General features: G+C 37.8%; 3 long non-coding RNA genes across 6 annotated transcripts; all 3 read right to left on the bottom strand.

Moving 5' to 3' along the window:
• Nucleotides 1-255: 255 nt before the first annotated feature.
• Nucleotides 256-888, bottom strand: LOC145168760 (uncharacterized). The gene is made up of 3 exons (XR_013742064.1): nt 846-888; nt 492-711; nt 256-382 (listed from the first exon to the last, which is right to left on the bottom strand). It is a non-coding gene; the product is annotated as an uncharacterized LOC145168760 (long non-coding RNA).
• Nucleotides 889-2,759: 1,871 nt separating this feature from the next.
• On the bottom strand, nt 2,760-5,129 carry LOC145168759 (uncharacterized). The gene is made up of 4 exons (XR_013742063.1): nt 4,835-5,129; nt 3,485-4,739; nt 2,996-3,375; nt 2,760-2,886 (listed from the first exon to the last, which is right to left on the bottom strand). It is a non-coding gene; the product is annotated as an uncharacterized LOC145168759 (long non-coding RNA).
• A 180-nt stretch (nt 5,130-5,309) lies between these two features.
• LOC145108075 (uncharacterized) lies at nt 5,310-9,551 on the bottom strand. Of its 4 annotated transcripts, none has more exons than XR_013708067.1 (7): nt 9,339-9,551; nt 8,922-8,997; nt 7,704-8,812; nt 6,117-7,608; nt 5,982-6,007; nt 5,628-5,847; nt 5,310-5,518 (listed from the first exon to the last, which is right to left on the bottom strand). It is a non-coding gene; the product is annotated as an uncharacterized LOC145108075 (long non-coding RNA). The 4 variants fall into 4 exon arrangements; XR_013708065.1 differs by having other exon boundaries at nt 5,628-6,007; nt 6,117-6,952; nt 7,050-7,608; XR_013708066.1 differs by having other exon boundaries at nt 5,628-6,007; nt 7,704-8,323; nt 8,434-8,812.
• Nucleotides 9,552-9,930: the final 379 nt, after the last annotated feature.

The raw sequence follows: 9,930 nt of genomic DNA, 5'->3' as shown, positions 1-9,930 counted from the left end.
GGACCGGAGTCAAGGGATTAATCGGCTAGGCGAGGATTAATCGGGAACCATTAATTATTACTAAAAATATTTAAAAAAATGATATATATATATATATATATATATATATATATATATATATATATATATATATATATATATAACATTAAACCTAAGAATATAACATTAAATATAACATTATAAATAAAAACAATATATTAAAATTTTAATAAATATGAACTTATAACATAAAACTATGATTTAAAAAAACCCCTTTGCTATAAGAAGTTCATTGACATGAGGCTGGGGACTTGAAGGAGGCCATGCTGCAAGAAACCCTTTAAGCCTTTTACATAACTCACTACTTAAAACATCTGTTGTGGTGCTTGAGAGATCAATAGAGCTGGAAAAATGGAAAAAGATATTCAATTTCAGACATGCAAAACCAATATGTGTTCTTGCTACATACACATACACACATAAAACCAAGAAATAAGGGATGAAGAACTAACTTGCAATCCAATCTATGTTTTTACTACATACACATACAGCCAAATACCGCCACCTGCCCCATTCATTTTTGCTCCAACCACCAAACACGTCCATTGACCACCTTCCTGTTTGCATTTGTTCTGCACCATCACACCCTCAGCTACTAAACCACTATCGCACCATAAACAACCGAGAACTAGAACCAAACCACCTACATCTTCAATCCATGGTTCTTGATAACTTCACAGATGATCAAGGGACCAGAATTTTAGTCAAGAAAATCCAAATACCCTTCATTTAGGCAATTGATCGAACACTTGGTGGGCATATGGTTTCATACACAAAACAATTAAAGATTTTGGTCAAGAAATTACCCGAATCAAATACCCTTCTGCCCTACCTGTTACAACCAAGACAAATCCAACCAATAATTAGAAAAGATGAAGAAACAACAAACGATTTTAGAAAGATGAAGAAAGAACAAACAATTTTAAAAAATCATTGCTTACCTGATGTTGCAGAAAGAACAAACGATTTCAGAAAAATCAGTCGATTTCATAGGGTGTTCCAGTCTTCGTTTTCATTCCAACCAACATCACATGTTAGCCCGAAAGATATATCAGAACAGAACCAAATAATCGTGAGTCAAAATTAGCTCAGCTCATTGAAATCGTCTTGAAAGTCAAAATAAGCTCGTTGATAAAAAAAAAGATGCAGATTGAAAGGCAAAATAAATGATCTAATGTCGATTTATATAAGTTCTTCGATTTTTTTATTTGAATAACATTAGCGATCTAATGTCGAAAGTCAAAATCAGACCAAAATAATTCAACAAATTGATAGATAGAAGGAGAGATCGGAAGTTGTCGACGAACACCAAACAGATTCATAACAAACACTGAAAAAAATAATTGAACGAATTGACTAACCTTTGCAGAAGATGTCGACGAACCAGAAGTTGTCGCCGTCGATTGAAGGAGAGATTGGAAGCTGTCGACGAACCGGAAGCAGTCGACGCGATGATCGGAAGAGAAGCTAAGGTCGACGAAAGTTGTTGCCGTTTCACTTCATTCGTTGAGTCGAGAGAGTGAATGTGATGTTTCTTTGACTGCACATAAGATTGAATGAGAAATTGGAACGAACCCTAGCAGCGGTTCTTATATTTTGACCATTTTTCCCTCAAAATGTTTTTAAATTACGTTGACCTGAGTTGACCGATTTGAGTGTCTAGCTCCGCCTAGGTTCGATTATCTCCGGCTTTGACCGACTTTGACCCGTCCGATTACACAAGCCGATTAGCTCTAAACCTTTACAGTCGAGGTCCACCTGGCGTCTAGGCGCCCATTAATCGGCCGCCTAGGCCGATTTTTACAACACTGCTCTTGGGCTAGCCTCTCCCGCTCTACTAAAGGAACATATCTTGAGCGGAACAAATCAGAGAACTACTCCCATTATATTACAGCTCGCTGCTCTAGGGTGTATGAACTAGTAACAAACCCCCACCAATCCTTTGCTCCGGACCAAAGAAGGTTCAAAGCGCACTTGACCTTCTGGTCAACTTGGCAAGAGCGTTGTAACAGCCCGAAAGTTTACATAAAATTTTTCATTTAATATTTAGAAATTACAACCATATTTGTTTTTCCAAAATTCCATTACATGTACTCATGTCCATAAGATCAGAGTATCCAAAACAAGAAATGAGGAATACTGGAGAGTGCATATTGCGTCATCAAGTCGGGCCCCTTCCCATAGAACCAGAAGTACCTAAAACATCCAACAAATTGTAAGCAAACGCTTAGTGAGTTCCCAAAATACATAAAACATGCAATCATATAATGTCATGCAACATATAGATGTACCTAGGATTTCCATGGACTCCCTCCATGGTCTTCACTTGGAATGCCATGGGCTCCCCCCGTGGTCTGGTAACCAAGTGCCATGGGCTCCCTCTATGGTCTTTAACTGGAATGTCATGGACTCCCTCCCCTGGTCTGATAACCAGGTGCCATGGGCTCCCCCAATGGTCTTCACGTAGATCAGTACATGCCAACGAACAAACCATTGCATATCAAGGTTGTAGAAATTGCTCGACATAGGCTAATCGGTGGACCGGAGTCAAGGGATTAATCGGAGGATTAATCGGGAACCATTAATTATTATTAAAAATATTTAAAAAAAAATGATATATATATATATAACATTAAATATAACATTATAAATAAAAACAATATATTAAAATTTTAATAAATATGAAGTTATAACATAAAACTATGATTAAAAAACCCCTTTGCTATAAGAAGTTCATTGACATGAGGCTGGGGACTTGAAGGACGCCATGCTGCAAGAAACCCTTTAAGCCTTTTACATAACTCGCTACTTAAAACATCTGTTGTGGTGCTTGAGAGATCAATAGAGCTGGAAAAATGGAAAAAGATATTCAATTTCAGACATGCAAAACAAATATGTGTGCTTGTTACATACACATACACACATAAAACCAAGAAATGAGGGATGAAGAACTAACTTGCAATCCAATCTCTGTTTTTACTACATACACATACAGCCAAATACGGACACCTGCTCCATTCGTTTTTGCTCCAACCACTAAACACGTCCATTGACCTCCTTCCTGTTTGCATCTGTTCTGCACCATCACACCCTTAGCTACTCAACCACTATCGCACCATAAACAACCGAGAATTAGAACCAAACCACCTACATCTTCAATCCATGGTTCTTGATAACTTCACAGATGATCAAGGGACCAGAATTTTAGTCAAGAAAATCCAAATACCCTTCACTTAGGCAATTGATCGAACACTTGGTGGGCATATGGTTTCATACATAAAACAATTAAAGATTTTGGTCAAGAAATTACCCGAATCAAATACCCTTCTGCCCTACCTGTTACAACCAAGACAAATCCAACCAACAATTAAAAAAGATGAAGAAACAACAAACGATATTAGAAAGATGAAGAAAGAACAAACAATTTTAAGAAATCATTGCTTACCTGATGTTGCAGAAAGAACAAACGATTTTAGAAAAATCAGTCGATTTCATAGGGTGTTCCAGTCTTCGTTTTCATTCCAACCAATATCATATGTTAGCCCGAAAGATATATCAGAACAGAACCAAATAATCGTGAGTCATAATTAGCTCAGTTCATTGAAATCGTCTTGAAAGTCAAAATAAGGTCGTTGATAAAAAAAGATGCAGATTGAAAGTCAAAATAAATGATCTGATGTCGATTTTTAATAAGTTCTTCGATTTTTTTTATTTGAATACCATTAGCGATCTAATGTCAAAAGTCAAAATCAGACCAAAATAATTGAACAAATTGATAGATAGTAGGAGAGATCGGAAGCTGTCGACGAACACCAAACAGATTGATAACAAACACTGAAAAGAATAATTGAACGAATTGACTAACCTTTGCACAAGATGTCGACGAACCAGAAGTTGTCGCCGTCGATTGAAGGAGAGATTGGAAGCTATCGACGAACCGGAAGCAGTCGACGCGATGATCGGAAGAGAAGCTAAGGGCGACGAAAGTTGTTGCCGTTTCACTTCATTCGTTGAGTCGAGAGAGTGAATGCGATGTTTCTTTGACTGCACATAAGATTGAATGAGAAATTGGAACGAACCCTAGCAGCAGTTCTTATATTTTGACCATTTTTCCCTCAAAATGTTTTTAAATTACGTTGACCTGGGTTGACCGATTTGAGCGTCTAGCTCCGCCTAGGTCCGATTATCTCCGGCTTTGACCGACTTTGACCCATCCGATTACACAAGCCGATTAGCTCTAAACCTCTTCAGTCGAGGTCCGCCTGGCATCTAGGCGCCGATTAATCGGCCGCCTAGGCCGATTTTTACAACACTGCTCTTGGGCTAGCCTCTCCCGCTCTACTAAAGGAACATATCTTAAGCGGAACAAATCAGAGAACTACTCCCATTAAATTACAGCTCGCTGCTCTAGGGTGTATGAACTAGTAACAAACCCCCACCAATCCATCGCTCCGGACCGAAAAAGGTTCAAAGCGCACTTGACCTTCTGGTCCACTTGGCAAGAGCGTTGTAACAGCCCTAAAGTTTAGATAAAAATTTTCATTTAATATTTAGAAATTACAACCATATTTGTTTTACCAAAATTCCATTACATGTACTCATGTCCATAAGATCAGAGTATCCAAAACAAGAAATGATGAATACTGGAGAGTGCATGTTGTGTTATCAAGTCGGACCCTTTCCCATAGAACCAGAAGTACCTGAAACATCCAACAAATTGTAAGCAAACGCTTAGTGAGTTCCCATAATACATAAAACATGCAATCATATAATGCCATGCAACATATAGATATACCTAGGATTTCCATGGACTCCCTCCATGGTCTTCACTTGGAATGCCATGGGCTCCCCCCGTGGTCTGTTAACCAAGTGCCATGGGCTCCCTCTATGGTCTTTAACTGGAATGTCATGGACTCCCTCCCCTGGTCTGATAACCAGGTGCCATGGGCTCCCCCAATGGTCTTCACATAGATCAGTACATGCCAACGAACAAACCATTGCATATCAAGGTTGTAGAAATTGCTCGACATAGGCTAATCGGTGGACCGAAGTCAAGGGATTAATCGGCTAGGCGATGATTAATTGGAGGATTAATCGGGAACCATTAATTATTACTAAAAATATTTAAAAAAATGATATATATATATATATATATATATATATATATATATATATATATGTGTGTGTGTGTGTGTGTGTGTGTATATATATATATATATATATATATATATATATATATAACATTAAACCTAAGAATATAACATTAAATATAACATTATAAATAAAAACAATATATTAAAATTTTAATAAATATGAAGTTATAACATAAAACTATGATTAAAAAAACCCTTTTGCTATAAGAAGTTCATTGACATGAGGCTGGGGACTTGAAGGAGGCCATGCTGCAAGAAACCCTTTAAGCCTTTTACATAACTCACTACTTAAAACATCTGTTGTGGTGCTTGAGAGATCAATAGAGCTGGAAAAATGGAAAAAGATATTCAATTTCAGACATGCAAAACCAATATGTGTTCTTGCTACATACACATAGACACATAAAACCAAGAAATGAGGGATGAAGAACTAACTTGCAATCTAATCTATGCTTATACTACATACACATACAGCCAAATACCGCCACCTGCTCCATTCGTTTTTGCTCCAACCACCAAACACGTCCATTGACCACCTTCCTGTTTGCATCTGTTCTTCACCATCACACCCTCAGCTACTCAACCACTATCGCACCATAAACAACCGAGAACTAGAACCAAACCACCTACATCTTCAATCCATGGTTCTTGATAACTTCACAGATGATCACGGGACCAGAATTTTAGTCAAGAAAATCCAAATACCCTTCACTTAGGCAATTGATCGAACACTTGGTGGGCATATGGTTTCATACACAAAACAATTAAAGATTTTGGTCAATAAATTACCCGAATCAAATACCCTTCTGCCCTACCTGTTACAACCAAGACAAATCCAACCAACAATTAAAAAAGATGAAGAAACAACATACGATTTTAGAAAGATGAAGAAAGAACAAACAATTTTAAAAAATCATTGCTTACCTGATGTTGCAGAAAGAACAAACGATTTTAGAAAAATCAGTCGATTTCATAGGGTGTTCCAGTCTTCGTTTTTATTCCAACCAACATCCCATGTTAGCCCGAAAGATATATCAGAACAGAACCAAATAATCATGAGTCAAAATTAGCTCAGCTCATTGAAATCGTCTTGAAAGTCAAAATAAACTCGTTGATAAAAAACGATGCAGATTGGAAGTCAAAATAAATGATCTAATGTCGATTTATATAAGTTCTTCGATTTTTTTATTTGAATACCATTAGCGATCTAATGTCGAAAGTCAAAATCAGACCAAAATAATTCAACATCATATGTTAGCCCGAAAGATATATCAGAACAGAACCAAATAATCGTGAGTCATAATTAGCTCAGTTCATTGAAATCGTCTTGAAAGTCAAAATAAGGTCGTTGATAAAAAAAGATGCAGATTGAAAGTCAAAATAAATGATCTGATGTCGATTTTTAATAAGTTCTTCGATTTTTTTTATTTGAATACCATTAGCGATCTAATGTCAAAAGTCAAAATCAGACCAAAATAATTGAACAAATTGATAGATAGAAGGAGAGATCGGAAGCTGTCGACGAACTCCAAACATATTGATAACAAACACTGAAAAGAATAATTGAACGAATTGACTAACCTTCGCAGAAGATGTCGACGAACCAGAAGTTGTCGCCGTCGATTGAAGGAGAGATTGGATGCTGTCGACGAACCGGAAGCAGTCAACGCGATGATCGGAAGAGAAGCTAAGGTCGACGAAAGTTGTTGCCGTTTCACTTCATTCGTTGAGTCGAGAGAGTGAATGCGATGTTTCTTTGACTGCACATAAGATTGAATGAGAAATTGGAACGAACCCTAGCAGCAGTTCTTATATTTTGACCATTTTTCCCTCAAAATGTTTTTAAATTACGTTGACCTGAGTTGACCGATTTGAGCGTCTAGCTCCGCCTAGGTCCGATTATCTCCGGCTTTGACCGACTTTGACCCGTCCGATTACACAAGCCGATTAGCTCTAAACCTCTTCAGTCGAGGTCCGCCTGGCGTCTAGGCGCCGATTAATCGGCCGCCTAGGCCGATTTTTACAACACTGCTCTTGGGCTAGCCTCTCCCGCTCTACTAAAGGAACATATCTTGAGCGGAACAAATCAGAGAATTACTCCCATTAAATTACAGCTCGCTTCTCTAGGGTGTATGAACTAGTAACAAACTCCCACCAATCCTTCACTCCGGACCGAAGAAGGTTCAAAGCCCACTTGACCTTCTGGTCAACTTGGCAAGAGCGTTGTAACAGCCCGAAAGTTTAGATAAAATTTTTCATTTAATATTTAGAAATTACAACCATATTTGTTTTACCAAAATTCCATTACATGTACTCATGTCCATAAGATCAGAGTATCCAAAACAAGAAATGATGAATACTGGAGAGTGCATGTTGCGTTATCAAGTCGGGCACTTTCCCATAGAACCAGAAGTACCTGAAACATCCAACAAATTGTAAGCAAACGCTTAGTGAGTTCCCAAAATACATAAAACATGCAATCATATAATGCCATGCAACATATAGATATACCTAGGATTTCCATGGACTCCCTCCATGGTCTTCACTTGGAATGCCATGGGCTCCCCCCGTGGTCTGGTAACCAAGTGCCATTGGCTCCCTCTATGGTCTTTACCTGGAATGTCATGGACTCCCTCCCTGGTCTGATAACCAGGTGCCATGGGCTCCCCCAATGGTCTTCACGTAGATCAGTACATGCCAACGAACAAACCATTGCATATCAAGGTTGTAGAAATTGCTCGACATAGGCTAATCGGTGGACCGGAGTAAAGGGATTAATCGGCTAGGCGAGGATTAATCGGAGGATTAATCGGGAACTATTAATTATTGCTAAAAATATTTAAAAAATGATATATATATATATATATATATATATATATATATATATATATAACATTAAACCTAAGAATATAACATTAAATATAACATTATAAATAAAAACAATATATTAAAATTTTAATAAATATAAAGTTATAACATAAAACTATGATTAAAAAACCCCCTTTGCTATAAGAAGTTCATTGACATGAGGTTGGGGACTTGAAGGAGGCTATGCTACAAGAAACCCTTTAAGCCTTTTACATAACTCACTACTTAAAACATCTGTTGTGGTGCTTGAGAGATCAATAGAGCTGCAAATAATGGAAAAAGATATTCAATTTCCGACATGCAAAACCAATCTGTGTTCTTGCTACATACACATACACACATAAAACCAAGAAACGAGGGATGAAGAACTAACTTGCAATCCAATCTATTTTTTACTACATATACATACAGCCAAATACCGCCACCTGCTCCATTCGTTTTTGCTCCAACCACCAAACATGTCCATTGACCACCTTCCTGTTTGCATCTGTTCTGCACCATCACACTCTCAGCTACTCCACCACTGTCGCACCATAAACAACCGAGAACTAGAACCAAACCACCTACATCTTGATTCCATGGTTCTTGATAACTTCACAGATGATCAAGGGACCAGAATTTTAGTCAAGAAAATCCAAATACCCTTCACTTAGGCAATTCATCGAACACCTGGTGGGCATATGGTTTCATACACAAAACAATTAACGATTTTGGTCAAGAAATTACCCGAATCAAATACCCTTCTGCCCTACCTGTTACAACCAAGACAAATCCAACCAACATTTAAAAAAGATGAAGAAACAACAAACGATTTTAGAAAGATGAAGAAAGAACAAACAATTTTAACAAATCATTGCTTACCTGATGTTGCAGAAAGAACAAACGATTTTAGAAAAAACAGTTGATTTCATAGGGTGTTCCATTCTTTGTTTCCATTCTAACCACATCACATGTTAGCCCGAAAGATATATCAGAACAGAACCAAATAATGGTGAGTCAAAATTAGCTCAGCTCATCTAAATCGGCTTGAAAGTCAAAATAAGCTCGTTGATAAAAAAAGATGCAGATTGAAAGTCAAAATAAACGATCTAATGTCGATTTATATAAGTTCTTCGATTTTTTTTTGAATACCATTAACGATCTAATGTCGAAAGTCAAAATCAGAACAAAATAATTGAGTAAATTGATTGATTGAAAAGGAGAGATCAGAAGCTCTTGACGAACACCACACAGATTGATAACAAACACTGAAAATAATAATTCAACGAATCGACTAACCTTTGCAGAAGATGTCGACGAACCAGAAGTTGTCGCCGTCGATTGATGGAGAGATTGGAAGCTGTCGACGAACCGGAAGCAGTCGACGCGATGATCGGAAGAGAAGATAAGGTCGACGAAAGTTGTTGCCGTTTCACATCATTCGTTGAGTCGAGAGAGTGAATGCGATGTTTCTTTGACTGCACATAAGATTGAATGAGAAATTGGAACCCTAGCAGCAGTTCTTATATTTTGACCATTTTTCCCTCAAAATGTTTTTAAATTACGTTGACCTGAGTTGACCGATTTGAGCGTCTAGCTCCGCCTAGGTCCGATTATCTCCGGCTTTGACCGACTTTGATCCGTCCGATTACACAAGCCGATTACCTCTAAACCTCTTCAGTCGAGGTCCGCCTGGCGTCTAGGCGCCGATTACTCGGCCGCCTAGGCCGATTTTTACAACACTGCTCTTGGGCTAGCCTCTCCCGCTTAACTAAAGGAGCATATCTCGTGCGGAAAAAATCAGAGAACTACTCCCATTAAACACTTAGTGAGTTCCCAAAATACACAAAACATGTAATCATATAATTCCATGCAACATATAGATATAGAT

This window comes from Lactuca virosa, chromosome 4, assembly GCF_052849685.1.
Source record: "Lactuca virosa cultivar CGN04683 chromosome 4, Lactuca_virosa_CGN04683_v6, whole genome shotgun sequence".
Taxonomy (NCBI): Eukaryota; Viridiplantae; Streptophyta; class Magnoliopsida; order Asterales; family Asteraceae; genus Lactuca; species Lactuca virosa.
The sequence above is the reverse complement of the archived record's forward strand: the minus strand, read 5'-3'. Positions and strand labels throughout refer to the sequence as shown.